Source organism: Bufo gargarizans, unplaced genomic scaffold (assembly GCF_014858855.1).
Source record: "Bufo gargarizans isolate SCDJY-AF-19 unplaced genomic scaffold, ASM1485885v1 original_scaffold_889_pilon, whole genome shotgun sequence".
In the NCBI taxonomy this organism is placed as follows: Eukaryota; Metazoa; Chordata; class Amphibia; order Anura; family Bufonidae; genus Bufo; species Bufo gargarizans.
This window is the reverse complement of record NW_025334745.1, coordinates 377,397-395,315: the sequence shown is the minus strand read 5'-3', so window position 1 is coordinate 395,315 and position 17,919 is coordinate 377,397. Positions and strand designations below refer to the sequence as shown.

Genomic DNA, 17,919 nt, shown 5'->3' with positions numbered 1-17,919 from the left:
CAGTGACATCCACAGTGTCCCCATAACAGTGACATCCACAGTGCCCCCATAACAGTGACATCCACAGTGCCCCCATATTAGTGACATCCACAGTGCCCCCATAACAGTGACATCCACAGCGCCCCCATAACAGTGACATCCACAGCGTCCCCATAACAGTGACATCCACAGTGTCCCCATAACAGTGACATCCACAGTGCCCCCATAACAGTGACATCCACAGTGCCCCCATTACAGTGACATCCACAGTTCCCCCCATAACAGTGACATCCACAGTGCCCCCATAACAGTGACATCCACAGTGCCCCCATAACAGTGACATCCACAGTGCCTCCATAACAGTGACATCCACAGTGCCTCCATAACAGTGACATCCACAGCGCCTCCATAACAGTGACATCCACAGTGCTCCCATAACAGTGACATCCACAGTGCCTCCATAACAGTGACATCCACAGCGCCTCCATAACAGTGACATCCACAGTGCTCCCATAGTAGTGACATCCACAGTGCTCCCATAGTAGTGACATCCACAGTGCCCCCATAACAGTGACATCCACAGTGCCCCCGTAACAGTGACATCCACAGCGCCCCCGTAACAGTGACATCCACAGTGCCCCCATAATAGTGACATCCACAGTGCCCCCATAACAGTGACATCCACAGTGTCCCCCATAACAGTGACATCCACAGTGCCCCCATAACAGTGACATCCACAGTGCCTCCATAACAGTGACATCCACAGCGCCCCCATAACAGTGACATCCACAGTGCCCCATAACAGTGACATCCACAGTGCCTCCATAACAGTGACATCCACAGCGCCCCCATAACAGTGACATCCACAGTGCCCCCATAACAGTGACATCCACAGTGCCCCCATAACAGTGACATTCACAGTCGTCGTCCCCATAACAGTGACATCCACAGTCGTCCCCCCCATAACAGTGACATCCACAGTGCCTCCATAACAGTGACATCCACAGCGCCCCCATAACAGTGACATCCACAGTGCCCCATAACAGTGACATCCACAGTGCCCCCATAGCAGTGACATCCACAGTGCCCCCATAACAGTGACATCCACAGCTCCCCCATAACAGTGACATCCACAGTGCCCCCATAACAGTGACATCCACAGTGCTCCCGTTATAGTCACAGTCTCAGTGTCCCCATAATAAGGACGATCACACTGCCACCTTTACAGTGAGTTACAAGCAGCATAGTAACTTGCAAACCTGTTATGGCAGACAGTATAACTCCCAGCATGTACCAAATACTGAGAGTTGTAATACCATACACATCTGGTGAGCGGTCCCCGGACGATCTGCCTGTAGTCATACAGAATACAGAGACTGAAGGAGCCGCTCACCGAACAGTCGCTGCTGCTGCTGTGACGTCATGGAGGAGTCTCACCTTCATGTGCTGGATTGTGCAGTGCTGCCTCTATGCGGTTCCATAGTGTAGTGGTTATCACGTCTGCTTTACACGCAGAAGGTCCTGGGTTCGAGCCCCAGTGGAACCATGATTTTCTTCTTTCATATTATTACTGTGTTATTATGATATTATTTGTCTATTGCTGCCTTTTTCTCATATTTTCACTCTTTATTTTAGATTTTTCTATCTGGCACGTGACGTCATTCTACAGAGGCCGCTGTACGTGTGACCAGGAGGTAATGTTTGAGGCGACAGCGGGAGATTCCCTCAGAGAGCGGAGCTCTGGACGGCGAGCGCGCGCACAGCGAGGGGCTGCTGCTTTTGTAAAGTTATTTTATTTATTTTTTTTCTTGCAAATTTACTACATTTTGTTCGTCTGAAGTGTTTTATGTGGTGAATGTTCCCATATGACAAGTGTAGACAGGATGCTGACTGGAGGCTGCCAAGGAGTGGGGAGGGGGGGGGGGGGGGAGATACCTCAGATTTACTCACGTTTGGCGCCATTTTGCTTATTTAATAGACTATTTATATATAACAGATAGAGAGAGAGAGAGAGAGAGAGAGAGAGAGAGAGAGAGAGAGAGAGAGAGAGAGAGAGAGAGAGTCTCTCTCTCTCACTGTCTCACACTATCTCTCTCTTTCTCACTCACTATCTCTCTCACTCACTCACTATCTCTCTCTCACTATCTCTCTCTCTCTCTCTCTCTCTCTCTCACTATCTCTCTCTCTCTCTCTCTCTCTCTCACACACTATCTCTCTCACTGTCTCTCTCTCACTATCTCTCTCTTTCTCTCTCACTATCTCTCTCTCTCACTCACTCACTATCTCTCTCTCTCACTATCTCTGTCACTATCTCTCTCTCGTCCAGAGTTATTGCGTTTCCATGGAGACTCGCAGTCAAGATGGCGGCATATTGTAGTATAGGCCGCCAGCAGTAAGTGAAGGCTACTTTCACACTTGCGGCAGGCAGTTTCGGCGAGTGAACACCCTGCCAGTTTCGTACTAATGCTAGCCCACTGTGCCCAGTCCGCTCCGGCCCCATTCACTATAATGGGGACGGGTTGGAGGTCCGGCTGCAGCACGGCAAACAAACCGAGAGGCGGCCGGACAAAAACCGCAGCGTGGTGTAGTTTTTGTCCGACCACCTCTCGGCATGTTTGCCGTGCTGCGGCCGGACCTCCGATCTGCCCCTATTATAGTGAATGGGGCCGGAGCGGACGTCCGGCGGCACAGTGGGCTAGCATTAGCACGGATCCGGCAGGCTGTTCCCCCGCTGGACCGTGGAAGTAGCTAAGTCGGTGTCATCTACCAGACGTCTTAGTGTTGCTGCCTATCAGATACTTTTATTTAGAAAGTATATCACCGTATGTGAAGAATTTTCCGTTAGTGCAGACGTTCGCCCCCCATGCAGGTGCGCTTGAGAACTGGAGAGAATCAGCAGCGGTGTGGGAGCGGTGAGTAGTGATTGTTGCTTTACTCCACTCCGACCCCATTTCTAGTTTAAAGGGGTCGTCCAGCCTTGATTAAATAATGGTCTACCCTCCGGACAGGAAATCACTAGCTGATCTGACGCCCGGGACCCCTGACGATCAGCGGTTTGAGAAGGCACCGGCGCTCACAGTAGCGGGCGGCTCACCAAGCGCCGCGCCGTACATTATAGAGCGGCGGTGCTTGGTATCGTACTGAGCGCCATTCACTTCTATGGGGCTGAGCTGCTCCTAGGCCAGAGGTCAGCAACCTCCGGCACTCCAGGTGTTGTAAAAACTACATCTCCCATCATGCACACTTGCTTGGCTGTTTTCTGAACTCTCACATCAGTGAAAGGAGCATGCTGGGAGTTGTAGTTTCACAAGAGCTGAAGTGCCGAAGGTTGCTGATCCCTGTTCTAGGCCATGTGACCGAGCAACTTGTCGTCACGCAGCCTAGGAAAAGCAGAGAGAAGGCCGCGGCGCTACTGCCTTCACAAACAGCTGATCGGTGGGGGTCCCGGGTGTCGGACCCCCATCATTCAGATACTGATGTCCTATCCAGAGGATTGCTCATCAGTGTAAAACTTGTAGAAAACCTCTTTAAATTATATCCCCGGAATAACCTTTTAAAGGGTCACTGAGCTTTCCAAAAACTTGATGTATTAAAGCAACATAATATAGGTTTTGATGGGTGGGGGTGTGAGTGCTGAGACCCCCACCGATCGCTAGAACGAGGAGAGAGAAGCATCCCCATCTCACTGAGGGGGATCGGCTCTATAGAAAGTCTGGTCTCCATTCAGTCTCCTGCGGCGATCGTGGGGGTCTCAGCATTCAGACCCTCGCAGATCAAAACCTATATTATGTTGCTTTAACATCAAGTTTTCTGAAAGCTCAGTGACCCTTTTAGGCCCTATTTACACATCTGTGTCTGTTTTATGACCAGTGTTTGATATGTGAATACGTCCGTGGAAGATCCGTGTGTCATCCGTATTCCATGTGGACGGCTAGAGGAATTCAACTAGTGGTCCATAAAAACCACTGACAGAACATGGACGCCATCTGTGCTCTGTCCGTGGTTTTCACAGACCCTAGACTTCAATGGTCCGCACCACAGATCACAGTAGTGCACGCTTCCGCACCACACTAAAGTGAATGTATGCCCCCCAACCTTTGAAAAGCCAAAGGAGGGACGACATTAGCGGTGCGCATAGAGCGGCAATTTTTTTTTCACCAAGTCACGCCCCTAACCCCGCCCAGTACCTAACTATACACGCCCAATGCAGCCCAGTCCCCTTTGTCACTCACAGACTTCAAGTGAACGGGAACAGCGCTGCAGCAGCCAGCCGCACAGTGGACGGCGGTGCGTAGTCCCGCCGCTGATTGGTAGGGGTGCAAGGTGTCAGATCAAAAACGCGTGAGGCTTTGATCCATCAGGTGAGGACACAGGCTAGGGCTGCGCGACAATTTTTATAATAATAGTCTATGGTGTCGCACTGCGACACGACAGATGGATTTTTCTGCAACAGTCGCAGCGCGACACCGTAGACTATGATTATGAAAATTGTTGCAGTGTAGTTGTGCCCTATGTGTCGCCGGACTTATTGCCGTCGTGTAGCCCTAGCCTAAAATCCATTTTCTGTCTTTGGTTTCAAAAACTGCATTGAGGAATCTGAATGTGTAAACCAAGCCCGAGGCCGCTTTCAGACAGTGATTATGAGCCAAAACCAGAAGTGGATCGTACCCAAAAATAAGGTATAATCAAAAGATTTGCTCCTGTTCTGTGGTTTTGACCCGCACCCGCTTTTAGCTCGCAGTCCCTGATGGAAATCACAAATCAAATACCGACCAAACAATGACTGTGTGAAAGCAGCCGGGAGGTACGACCACACATTCAGGTTTTTAGTTTTTGTCAAATTGTGTATTATTTTTGGGGCATCTTTTCTGGTGGGCTCATGGACAAAACATCCGCAGGTCCGTGCCTGTATTGCGGCATGCAAACAGCGGGTTTGCAATATACGGGCACCGGCCGTGTGCGCATCGTATCACGGATGCAGACCCATTTGCTTGAATACGGTGCGGAACCACAAAACCACATAAATGTAGTTCATGCACTTACTTTTTTGGCTGTGCGGACTGTGGGATGCGAATCGCGGACAGCACTCAAGTGAATGTGTCTGCTTGTTATATTAGAATCATATACTGACTTTTATAAACCAGAATTTTTGTTTTTTAGGAGGACATGCAAGACCCTTTGGATGGTGAGCTTTACAACTGGAAGTTGTGTTTTGAGTAGATATTCAGTACTGTGCAAATGTTTTAGGCAGGTTTTAGTGAGGCATCTGATTGGCTCCAAATGTATTCTGTGGTAGGACAACTCCAAACATACAGCCAATGCCATTAAAGGGGGTGGCCCCTTTTAGACATTGGTGGCATGTCGCTAGGATATGTCACCAGTGTCTGAGAGGTGCAGGTCCCACCTCCGGGACCCACAACTCTCTCTAGAATCAAACTGAACTTAAAGTGCGTAGCCACCCGCCATTTATCTCTATGGGAGTGCCAAGAATAGCCGAGCGGCGGGTCTGCTATCCTTCACTTTGCCGGCTCCGTGCTTTAGATAGATGTGTCCAGAAGCGGGACCTGCACCTATCAGACATTGGTGGCATATGCTAGCGATATGCCGCCGGTGTCGGAAATGGGCCAACACCTAAGAATATTCTTTAGCGTAAAGAAGAACATGGAGTCCTGGAAGTGACGATATGGCCCCTACTTAACTGAGTCTAGGATTACATGAAGAGACATGAAGGATTTGAGCAAGTCTGCATCCTCAGATATGTGCTTAGTTCTTCAAGATGTTTGGAACCACCTCCCTGCTGAGTTCCTTCAAAAACAGTGTATGAGTATCTGGAAGAAGTAATGCTGAAGGTGAAGGGCGGCCCCACCGAATACTGAGTGGATGTAGATTCCTCTTTTGTTGATTCACTTTGCTTTTTAACTGGTGAAAATAAACTATCATCACTTCTATTTTTGAAAGCATTCTCACTTTGTAGCATTTTAACACCTGCCTAAAACTTTATCACAGTACTGTATTATAATGGGTAAGCTGGAGATTCTTGTCTGTAGCACTAAAATGTTCTAAAATTATGTGAAATGGTTTGTGTGTTGTGTTTATGTAGTAATAATGGTAAAAAATTGTCTTATAACTGTGGTGGGTTGGAAAAGTTGGAGAATGCGGGCATCGATCCCGCTACCTCTCGCATGCTAAGCGAGCGCTCTACCATCTGAGCTAATTCCCCTGCTGGCAGCCTCTCCGCTTGTGTGCGGATCAGCAAGGTCTGAGGAATGCTGCTTTCTCCGGAACGGCTATGGCTTGTTTAACGGGTCCCCGCAACAGCACATGAAACCCGGCTCCTAAACTGTGAAAGGGTTAACGCAAGTCATAACGGTCATTGTCTACGTACTGTACAGACTTGTGAAAGACGACAAACCCCTCTTCAAGCCTGGTCACACTTCTAGCTTGACTTCAAAGGGTTAAGATACAAGTGATGCAAAAAACAAGTTAAACGGTGGCGGGTAATATAATTAGGGAGGTACGAGTCGCCGAGTTCAGATCCAAGTTTTAAAATGGTTTTGCGGTTTAAAAATCTCGAGAGATTTCGGGAATAACTCACTTTGCCTCGTCGGAGGCCATACATTTTAATGTTATACGAAGACGGATCTCTGTACAGCATTAAACCGAAGTGTTGAGTGAAGCAACTTCCAATCTAGGATCCAAAGTTTGCGTCGCTCATCCCTAACTATATACTGCCCCCCGTGATCCGGTATATGGCTGTAAATTTGCGTATAAACTGGCAAAAAGCACATTTGTCTTTGGCTATTAGAACTTCCTATCAGGTAAAGCACATGGGCAGGTAAGTGTAACTGCTAGACGATCACTTACCACCTATAGGTCTCTGTGGCGCAATCGGTTAGCGCGTTCGGCTGTTAACCGAAAGGTTGGTGGTTCAAGCCCACCCAGGGACGTGGTCTTTTTTTTTTTGCCTTATTTTTCTCTTGTGACTTTTTATAACCTACTCATTTTTAGCATCCATTTTGACTAGTTACGCTCAGATCTCACTGAGGAGAGAAAAGGGAATATGAAGTGTGATGTGGGTAGTTACTGTCTTAGGGTACTTTCATACTAGCGGCAGGATGGATCTGATAGGCTATTCACCCTGTCGGATCCGTCCTATCGCTATTTCGCCGGACCGTCGCTCCGTACCCATTGACTATAATAGGGATGGGGGCGGAGCTCCGGCGCAGTGCGCGGTGAGAGGCCGCCGGACAAAAAATTCGGACATGCAGTACCTTTCGCCGTGCTGCGCCGGAGCTCCGCCCCCGTCCCCATTATAATCAATGGGGACGGAGTGGCGGCACGGCAAAATAGCGGCAGGACGGATCCGACAGGGTGAACAGCCTGTCGGATCCGTCCTGCCGCTAGTGTGAAAATAGCCTAAGGCTACGTTCACATCTCTGATTACCTGTTCCGGCATTGCCGGATAGTGCGGTTCACTGCCGGACCCCATAGACTATAATGGGAGCTGACGGGGATTTGGCCACTTTTCGGAGTGACAGGTTTCAGCCAGACAAAAAAAATTTGCCAAAACGCAGTACTTATGCGAAAAAGCAGATGGGTCCTGTTATAATCTATGGGGTCCGCTGGTGCACTGCAGTATCCAGCAATCCGGCGAACTCGGAGATGTGAACATAGCCGTAGAGTCAACTTTATAAGTTTTCCGAAATAAAATGTTTAGAGCTTTTCTTTACGTTCTCTCGTCATTCACTACTGGACCTTGAGACGCATAACAGTAACCACAGCTTTTATAAAAGAAGGCGGAACAAGCTGCATTTTGTAATTTTATTTTAATGCGGTTTTGTAATTTATGAGCAAGAATTATTCCTGAAAATTATGTGGCGCTAGAAAAAGTATTTGGAGAATGCGGGCATCGATCCCGCTACCTCTCGCATGCTAAGCGAGCGCTCTACCATCTGAGCTAATTCCCCTCCCTGTGAGAGCACAGTGCGCGTCCAAGGACAGGAATTTATCAGCAGTGCAGGACCGCCACCATCAGCTCCGATAAATGTGGAGGGCGACGCTGCCTTATTGTGGAAGCTGTGCTACGTGTTCCCCTCATTCTGCATTGTGTCTTTGCAGAGCCCTTATGCAGGGACTGGATAGAATATTTATGAGGCGACTTTCACACTTGTGTCGTAGTTTTCCGGCAGAGGATCTCAATACCAGAAAAAAAAAAATTCTGTTTAGTCCTCATAGAAAGAGATCCGTTTCGGATGCATCAGGAGACCTTCCGTTCCGGCAGCATTGCGTTTTGTGTCCGGTCATAAAAACGGATTCAGCACCAAAAACAATCCGTTGACAGATCCGTTTTTTTCCGTTTTGATTTCACACAACCACATCCTAACGGAACGGATGCGTCCTGATGTGCAAAATCAAAGCAGATCAGTTTAATTCTGGTATTGAGATTCTCTGCCGGATCTCAATACTGGAATTAACAACGCAAGTGTGAAAGTAGCCTGAAGTGTACAAGTTGCTGTGGTCACTATATAGTTGTCTTCATGACCAGATTTACTAATCCTAAAGATGGCTTAAAGGGGTTGTGCAGGCAATGTATATTATAGGTCAGGGATCAGCAACCTCCGGCACTCCACTTGTTGTGAAACTACAAGTCCCAGCATGCTCCATTCATTTCTATGTGAATTCTTACAAGAGCAGGCATGCATGCTGGGAGTTTAAGCTTAGGCCGGCTGTCGAGACCTGCACCAGGTTTACCCTAGGGGTTCAGGCTCGGTGATGAATGTGGTGCAGACACTTTTCACGGTCACTATACCAGCTAATGGCTGGTTTACTTTGAGACTGATTTTAATTTTTTTTTTTAAGCCAGAATTGCGGCACAAAATGGTGCATATTAGGCCCCATCTCTTTTCCGGTGAGCCCTGCCCCTTCCCTCCGAACCTCACCCCTGAAGCATGTTAGAATAAGTGTAGAAACAATGCCAGTTTGTGCCATTTGTAGACAGTGGGCGCAGACACATTAGTAAACCTGGGCTGCTGTGTTGCTGCATAATAAAAATCATGCTGTCATTTTTCAACACCTAAGGCTACTTTCACATTAGCGGCAGGCTGTCCCGGCGGGTGAGCAGGCTGTCGGATCCGTCCTGCCGCTCCGTCCCCATTGACTATAATGGAGGCGGAGGTCCGGCGGTGGCACTGCATGCTTATTATGTCTTACTACTTACTCACCATATTCTGACAGCTATAACTTTTTATTTTCCTCTACAGAGCTTTGTGAGGGATTTCGTTTTTTAATGGTACCATTTTGGGATATATAAAACTTTTTGATAATTTTTTTAATTCAATTTTTGAGGGTGACAGGGTGACCAAAAATGGCGAATCGTGGATTTTCATTTTTTTTATGTTTATAATGTATATATTTTTTCTACATAGTAATATCTAGTCCCCTTAGGAGACTTGAATATGCAATCTTCTGATCACTTGTCCCTGGACCACAATGGAGTACCGAGGTGGAGGGAGAGTGAGTGTTGAACACAACGACAAAGTGGAAAGAGGCAAGAAGGGGCTTTATGTTAAAAATATCCAAGCAGAAGAGCCTGGGAATGGTGAACTGTGTCTGAAAGACATTCTGGGCCCTGTTGTTCCATTTTGTCAGTGTCCTCCAAGGTGTATACTTTAATCCCATGGCTGAATTTTGAAAATAAACGCTGTGCACGTAGACTTTTCCATATTTTGCTATAGACCTTAAAATGTCATCTGTCCACAGCGTATAAGCAAAAACAATTACCAAAAAGTGTCACAAAGTGTCACACGACTGTATTATACTTCAGTAAATGGCACACTGACCCCTGCAATTCAATGGGGCCATGCACACCGCCATTCTTTTCACAGATCCTTGTGCCCAATCCGAGTATCTCACTACAGGCTCTAGTCTTCCCCCAAAGGAAAATCCTGTTAGGGCTTATTCCCCTTATGCACACAAACATATATTTTTTTCCGTTCTGTTTTTAAACAGGTCCGTATGCGGAAACATTCACTTCAATGGGACTTAATATTATATTTTTTTTGGGTACCTGTGGTTTTTGTGGCACTTTTTTTCTGACATCTTTCACACAGGGTGTGTCTCACCACTAGCGCTTGCTTCGTGGTGTCCCCCCCGTAGAGAAGGTGATGGTAAAACGCATGCTGTGTTTTTTTCTAAACACAACTAAATTAACAAAAATACCAGTATCCAAAATAGAAAAAAGTGAAAACTCAGCTCTGAAAAAGCTTTTATGCAGACGGATCTGCGGATCCGTCTGCTAAAGTAGCCTACAGACATGGATCACGGACGCGGATGGCAATCTTGTGTGCCTCCGTGCTTTTTCACGGACCCATTGACTTGAATGGGTCCGTGAACCGCTGTCCTTCCAAAAAAATAGGACAGGTCATATTTTTTTGACGGTTGGGAAACACGGATAGTGGACGCGGATGACAAACGGTGCATCTTCTGAGTTTTCAACGGACCCATTGAAAGTCAATGGGTCCGCAGAAAATCACAGAAAACGGAACAATGGACACGGATGCACACAACGGTCGTGTGCATGAATCCTTATGCCGTGTTTTTTCCTCACGAATATCTGCTCCCCGGGCAGGCACCCTAAATCTTACCTTTACATTTCCCCTTTCTTTTGAATCCACTTTTGTCTTTTTGCTTAAAAGACTGACACACAAAAAACTGCCGCATTTTTCCCCAAAACTAATAGTATGTGAAGCTAACCTAAGTCCCCGTTTACGCAGAGAATTTTAACAGCATTATTCGAGGCGGATTCTGCTTCAAAAAGTCTCAGGGGGCCCCCACTGAATGCGCCTACATTTGCCTTCCATAGCAGCCATTAATAGCTGTGACCGCACCAAGAAAGGACATGTCGTGAATGGGGCCTAAGGGCTCATACACACGAACATGCGTTGGTTGTGCCTCTGCTGCACAGGCTCTGACCGCGTGCCTGCCATCTGTGGATGCGGACCTATTCACTTGAACCGGATCCGCTATCCGCATCTGATGGTGCATACCGCAAAAAAGTAGTGCATGCGTGTGGAGGCACGGACAGAAAACCCACGGAAGCACTCCATACTGCATCTGTGGGCTTCCGATCCGTGCCTCTGTGCAAGTGAATGTGATGCAGTGTGCACGCGGCCGGTGCCCGTATATTGCAGGCCAGATGTTTGCGGCACACATTTTTGTGCATGAGCCCTAAACTGTAATCCCATGTGCAAATTTTGTTGCTGAACGTTGTTATTAAAAAAATAAAATAAAGCCCTAGTTGTGGTGTTTGGTAATATTGGCTGACATCAACCAAGGCACGGGATTTAACATAGATATTCGCGTACATGCATGCCCAGCTCTTTAACACGCAGTCCCTGCCTGGGTCCATCTTGGCGTGCTTGTGGTATCTGTTAGGCTATGCTCACACTAGCTGCCAGCATTTTTATAGACATGAGGGCAGTTACTAGCCTTACACAGTTTTCATATTCAGAAAGTGAGAACAGATGCTTCCCTCTGATTGTACATAGTGACAGTCTGACCAGTGGGACAGGTCCCGGAAGACGCGTGACAGCTGCAAACAGCTCTTCCTTCCTGAGACCGTATCAACCTTACTGAGCCGCCGGGAACTAATGTGCATAAAGGGGCTGAAAAATCTTTCTATACAGGTGACTATAAAATATAACACTTGTGCCAGGGCTACACAGCGATCTTGGCTGCGTCGTGCACCACTCAACCACGGATGGCTGCGTGGTAGTGCAGACACTGAACTGATCCCAGAATCACAAAAAAAAATCCAAAACTGTAGAATTTTTTGTGATTTTGTGTTTGTGCCAACTTGTGTTCGCCATGTAGCCCCAGAATGCTAACAGGTGTTCTGGGTGCCGTGGCCATGTCCAGGGGCTCATATGTAAGTTTGTACAAAGTGAAACTTTTCTGCTAGTCTTTAAAAAAAAAGGGTTTCCCAGGATTTTTCTTAACACGAGCCATCATTGTGAGATTGGTGTCAGCAGAATGATGGGGCCCTTCTATATCTTCCCTGATACAGCAGTTCACACTGTCCATATATGCCAGTGATCACGCGTGATGTGAACATGTGAAGAAACAGAGACTCAGCCGTCATCCGAATGTAAGATCTGCAATAGATGCCACAAGTATCACCTTTGCCAGGCTTCACCCACAGATGGACGCAGTAGTGTAAAATATATATTGCCCAATCAGTTTTTTGACTTTATAGTCGGTTACATTATATAATTACGGTACCTACAAATAAAATGTTAAGGTTGTGCACTAATAAAGGTTTTTGGTTTTTTTTTCAAAAAGAAAGCACCTAAGCAATACTATAAAATAATTCCCGAATACACCAGCAGGTGGCAATACCCTATCAGGCTACCTACGCCGCGACTGCATTTCATCTCCAAAAGCATCAGCGCCAAGATCCGTTTCTATATACAAACATCTCTTGAACATTTCCCATGAGAACATTTCGCTGTGGGACTGGTATTGTGCCTGTTGGCTGAAGAACACAGCGACTATGCAAAACAAATTTGGCTTCGTAGAGGGACTAGTTTGGGAATTTGGAGGGTCAAGCCATGAACGCACTTCTCGAAACTTTGCATGTTAATATATACTGTACGTTGCTGGGGTATTTTTTTTTTTGATAAACAAAACACTAACTAATGCACAATTGACCACATTTGTCATCAGGTTTTTGACATGTGTTTTTTTTTAAGAAGCCACATTTCAATGTACAAAAACGATTTTATATGCAGCTTGGGCCGTTCATATCTGGTATTTTTCCTTTCATCTGATATATATATAGATAAAACACTGTAAAGAAAATCTCAGCAGATTACGCTTTCAGATGCAAAAAGTACCCATATGCATACCGACCCATCATCTGCCAAAAAGGACACTGTTAGGCTGGGTTCGCATCACGTTTTTCCCATCCTTTTAACGTATACAAAAAACGTGATGCCTCAGACTGATCCCATACAGTGGCATCCGTTCACCATAGAGTTCCATTGTAAAAAACTAAACCCAAAAAATCAATACATTTTTACCAGATACAAGAACGTAGTGTGCTGCGTTTTTGTATCTTTTCTATTTTTTGTAATGTATACGTCAAACGGAGGCATAAAACATGATGTGAACCCCCCCCCTTAGCGTATATTTTGTGCATGGGGTCCTATGGATACATTTACCAGTTTTTGGCATGAGTTGAGCCTTTTCTAATAGGGATATTTCAACGTGCAACAGAATTGTGCAGATTTGAAAAGTGAGCGTGGCCTCACAGGATATGTAATTTCTACAACATTTATTGCGTTGAGTGAGGAGAAAAGGAACACATTTGGTGAAAAAATAAAATAAAAATCTGCTTGTAGCAGACATAAAAAGATTTAAAAAATGACCAAAATTTGGTAAGAAGTGTATGCATTTCAATAAGTTTGCAGCAAATCTTGCCAACACTGGTGTAAATACAACATCAGTAATAAATGTGGGTAAACAGAGATATTTGCAGGTTTTCCCATAAACTATCAGAATGCTTGAAAAAGTCACCCATAGAAGTAAATGGGGCTGTGTGAAAACGCATTGCATCTGTGTGAAAACGCATTGCATCCGCAAGCGGTGGTGCGTTTTTCACTGATGGCTGCTAAGAGATGTTGTTTGCAAACCTTCAGTTTTTTTTTTTATCACACGCGTGAAAAACGCATTGCACCCGCGCGGAAAAAACTGAACCCAATCACAGACAAAACTAACTGAACTTGCTTGCAAAATGGTGCGAGTTTCACTGAACTCACCCGGACCGAATATGTATCGTTCGTGTGAAAGAGGCCTAAGTCTGTACAAAGTGCGGTCTGGATGCAGTGCTAAACACGTGTTAGCATACTCCTTTTTAAAGGGGGTAAAAAAAAACAAAAAAAACCTTCATGTAAATTGCAGATAGAAGTGTAAACCATCTGTATGGCATAGAAGGAGTTAATGAAACGATAGCAAAAACTGTAAACACTCCACAGACAGAACCAATGGCTGATAAGAGAAGGTTAAATCTCTGCCAACCAACCAGATCCTAACAACCAGGAAAGGGGACTTTGTATTGGCTTCCTGGGCAGATAGCGTGTCACCATGGCTGCAGAGATACAGCTGTTGCTAGGCGTAGCTCCCGCCTGTGCACTCACACAACTTCCTCTGCATTAGAACTTCACAACAACAGAGAGTCTCGTGTCGGTCTCAGAGGTTCCCTGCAAGTTCTTCAGCACTTAGGGCCCCTTTCACACGAGCAAGTTTTCTGTGCGGGTGAAGTGCGTGACGTGAACACATAGCACCCGCACCGAATCCTGACCCATTCATTTCATTGGGTCTGTGTACATGAGCGTTTCTTTTTCACACATCAGTTTTGCGTTGCGTGAAAAAAAACAGCATGTTCTATATTCCACGTTTTTCACGCAGGCCTGGCCCCATAGAAGTGAATGGGGCTTCAGTGTAAAACACATTGCATCCGCAAGAAAGTGCGGATGCAGTGCATTTTTCACTGATGGTTGCTAGATGTTTGTAAACCTTCAGGTTTTTTTTAGCAAGCGCGTGAAAAAATGCATTAAAACGCATTGCACCCGCGCAGAAAACAACTGAACACAATTGCAGACAAAACTGACTGGACTTGCTTGCAAAATGGTGCGAGTTTCCCTCAACGCATCCGGACCTAATCAGTCATGCTTGTGGCAAAGAGGCCTTACAAAAAAAGGCAAAAAAAAAAACAAACCTCCACTAAAGCACTAGCTTCTCTTTAGGGAAAATAAAGCATGAAAACAATGTGCAGTGCGTGATGATAAAAAAAAACACAAGCAGTTTCTATGGCTTTTTTTTTTAGAGGTTAATAAGCAAACCTAAATGCACGTGTGCAGGGCCCCCATAGGAGTTCTCCAGAATCAGAATATTGATGGAGATCCAACTCTCAGCACCCACACCTATCAGCTGTCTGATGATGGTCCAACACACTTGAAAGGGCCAAAGCTGCTATGTTAAAGGGGTTGTCTTATCACAGTCAATGGGGGCATATTGCTAGGATATGCCCCCCATTGTCTTATAGGTGCAGGTGCCACCTCTAGGACCTTTACCTATATCGGGAATGGAGCCCTGAAAGTGGTGGAGGGCGCACTGTGCATGCAGCCGCCCGCCATTCATTTTCTAGGAGGCCGCCAAAAATAGCCAAGAGCTGGTCAGCTATTTCCGCCAGGCCCAAAGAAGTAAACGGGAGCGGTGGCCAGTCATGTGTGGTGCGCTCCCATTCACTTCTATGGGGAGAGCGCTTGGTGATGACCGGACCGGAGTCCTCCAGCCACCACTTTGCAAGGCTCCGTTCCCAATATAGGTGCAGGTCCCAGTGGTGGGACCCGCACCAATAAGACAATTGCCCCTATTGTCTGAGATGACCCATTTAACAAGAGTACCGCGGCCCCTTCAAAACAGGTTATCGGCAGGGCTGTCGAGAGTTGGACCCCATCAATCTGATGTTGATAGCCTATCCATACTATCAATATTCTGATCCCAGAAACTCCCTCTGCTAAAATTACAGCAGGTTTGACATCACTCCCCTTTCATATGGTGGATTTAGACGGGACGATTCTGCAGCCGATCTAAACAGTGATCTGCTGCTCAAACACACAGTGGAGGCGATCGCGCAGTGGAGGCGATCACTGCATGTAAATGTCTCTCCTTTACTGAAAGATCAGCCGACTGTCGGTAAGGAAACGTTCCTTCCCAACAGTCGGCTGATCACTCAGTGAAGGAGACACATTTACATGCAGCGATCGCCTCCACTGTGCGATCGCCTCCACTGTGCGAGGACAAGGGATTGCTATTGTATGTTTGAGCAGCAGATCACTGTTTAGACCACACAATCGGCTGCCCAGAAGTTTTCATCGGTGGTGCCTGTAGGCATTTCGCTCGTTTATCGGCGGCACATTTACATGGCCAGATTGTCAGGGATGACCATTCGCAGGAATGGTTGTTCCCGATGATACTTTACATTTGCCTTAGAGACAAGCGAATCGATTGCTTCACCTGCAGAAGAAGAGGTCCCTATCTGCATCTAGATTGACAGGGCATTTACCTCGGCCCTGATCATTTCCTGCCTGCGCCGCTGCTCCAATTACCTGAGCAAGATCAGAAGCGCCGAAGAAGAGTAGCGGCGCAATCGCTGCTCTGAAGCAGAGCTTCCTCCCTTGCTTGGCTAATTGGAGCAGCGGCGAAGGCAGGAAATTGTCAGCGCCGGACCAATGATCTGACAATTTATCGGGAAGGGAGCAGATGCACCCGATCACTGTCAAATGATCAGCAGAGCTTAGTGCCGCCTTTACATGTAGCATTCACCTCCAATGTATGGGGGCAAGTGAACGGGAACGGTGATCGCTTGTTCCAATAAGATATATTTATATATTTTCTCTCATTGATCCAGCACCACGACCTGCTGCGCAGGAATAATGATTTTCCATGCGAGCAGAACAGCACGATCCCCGGATGCCTTTCACACAGGCAGATTAATAGGAAGCGGCGTTTAAACAAACACTTATCCCCGATTATTTGCTTGATAACCAGTCCATATAAAAAGGACCTTTAATTTCCGGCCCTGCCAATCTAGCGGCAGGTGGGCGCTTCTTGACCTGCAGTGACAGCCCTCCACAGGTGAAGAAGTCCTGCTAATGAGACAAGTCAATTCGCCCATCTTTAAATTTGCATATTAATGAGAAGACTAATCTTGGAATCCAAGAGCTATATAAGTAAGGGGTAAACAATCAGTGCACATCTAGGGCTGCCAAAAATACAGATGTGCCTGACCCTTTATACACATTCTGTATCTAATCACAATTTGGCACATTTGTCCTATCGAAAGCCGGGGCGGCGTATACGGCTACGGGCTCTTTCACACCTGCGTTCTTGTCTTCCGGCGTAGAGTTCCGTCGTCAGGGCTCTATGCCGGAAGAATCCTGATCAGGATTATCCCAATGCATTCTGAATGGAGAGAAATCCATTCAGGATGCATCAGGACGTCTTCAGTTCCGGAACGGAACGTTTTTTTTGGCCGGAGAAAATACCGCAGCATGCTGCGCCTTTTGCTCCGGTCAAAAATCCTGAACACTTGCCGCAAGGCCAGATCTGGAATTAATGCCCATTGAAAGGCATTGATCCGGATCCGGCCTTAAGCTAAACTTCGTTTCGGCGCATTGCCGGATCGGACGTTTAGCTTTTTCTGAAAGGTTACCATGGCTGCCGGGACGCTAAAGTCCTGTTTGCCATGGTAATAGTGGGGAGCAGTATACTTACCGTCCGTGTGGCTCCCGGGGCGCTTCAGAGTGACGTCAGGGCGCCCCACGCGCATGGATGACGTGATCACACGGATCACGTCATCAATGCGCATGGGGCGCTATGCCGTCATTCTGGAGCGCCCCGGGAGCCGTACAGGCGGTAAGTATACTGCTCCCCGGCTCCCCACTACTACTATGGCAACCAGGACTTTAATAGCGTCCTGGCTGCCATAGTAACACTGAACGCATTTTGAAGACTGATCCGTCTTCAAATGCTTTCAGTTCACTTGCATTTTTCCGGATCCGGGATGTAATTCCGGCAAATGGAGTACACGCCGGATCCGGACAACGCAAGTGTGAAAGAGGCCTTAGTCGGATACATTAAATTCCAGTAGTCTGCTCTTTTGCCGGAACAGACTACCGGAGTTCAACACTTGTGAACCAAGAATTTCAAATGCACTTCAGGGGTGCAATTAAAGGGGTATTCCAGTTATAAAATGACCCTGTACTAGTGGAGCCCCCAGAAATGAACCGAGAGGCCTGACGGGAATGTGCGTGTCCGCTCCATTCATTTCTATGGGTGTTTCAGAGATAGTCGAGTACAGCAAGTGTCCCTGCTCAT

At 46.8% G+C, this 17,919-nt stretch overlaps 1 long non-coding RNA gene and 4 other non-coding genes across 5 annotated transcripts; 3 read left to right on the top strand and 2 right to left on the bottom strand.

Moving 5' to 3' along the window:
* Window positions 1-1,452: 1,452 nt before the first annotated feature.
* Window positions 1,453-1,525, top strand: TRNAV-UAC. The gene has a single exon. It is a non-coding gene; the product is annotated as a tRNA-Val (tRNA).
* A 4,601-nt stretch (window positions 1,526-6,126) lies between these two features.
* On the bottom strand, window positions 6,127-6,199 carry TRNAA-AGC. The gene has a single exon. It is a non-coding gene; the product is annotated as a tRNA-Ala (tRNA).
* Window positions 6,200-6,852: 653 nt separating this feature from the next.
* Window positions 6,853-6,926, top strand: TRNAN-GUU. The gene has a single exon. It is a non-coding gene; the product is annotated as a tRNA-Asn (tRNA).
* Window positions 6,927-7,873: 947 nt separating this feature from the next.
* Window positions 7,874-7,946, bottom strand: TRNAA-AGC. Its single transcript has one exon. It is a non-coding gene; the product is annotated as a tRNA-Ala (tRNA).
* Window positions 7,947-11,551: 3,605 nt separating this feature from the next.
* Window positions 11,552-12,289, top strand: LOC122924177. Its single transcript, XR_006387379.1, has 2 exons — window positions 11,552-11,663; window positions 12,044-12,289. It is a non-coding gene; the product is annotated as an uncharacterized LOC122924177 (long non-coding RNA).
* The last annotated feature ends 5,630 nt before the right edge of the window (window positions 12,290-17,919 follow it).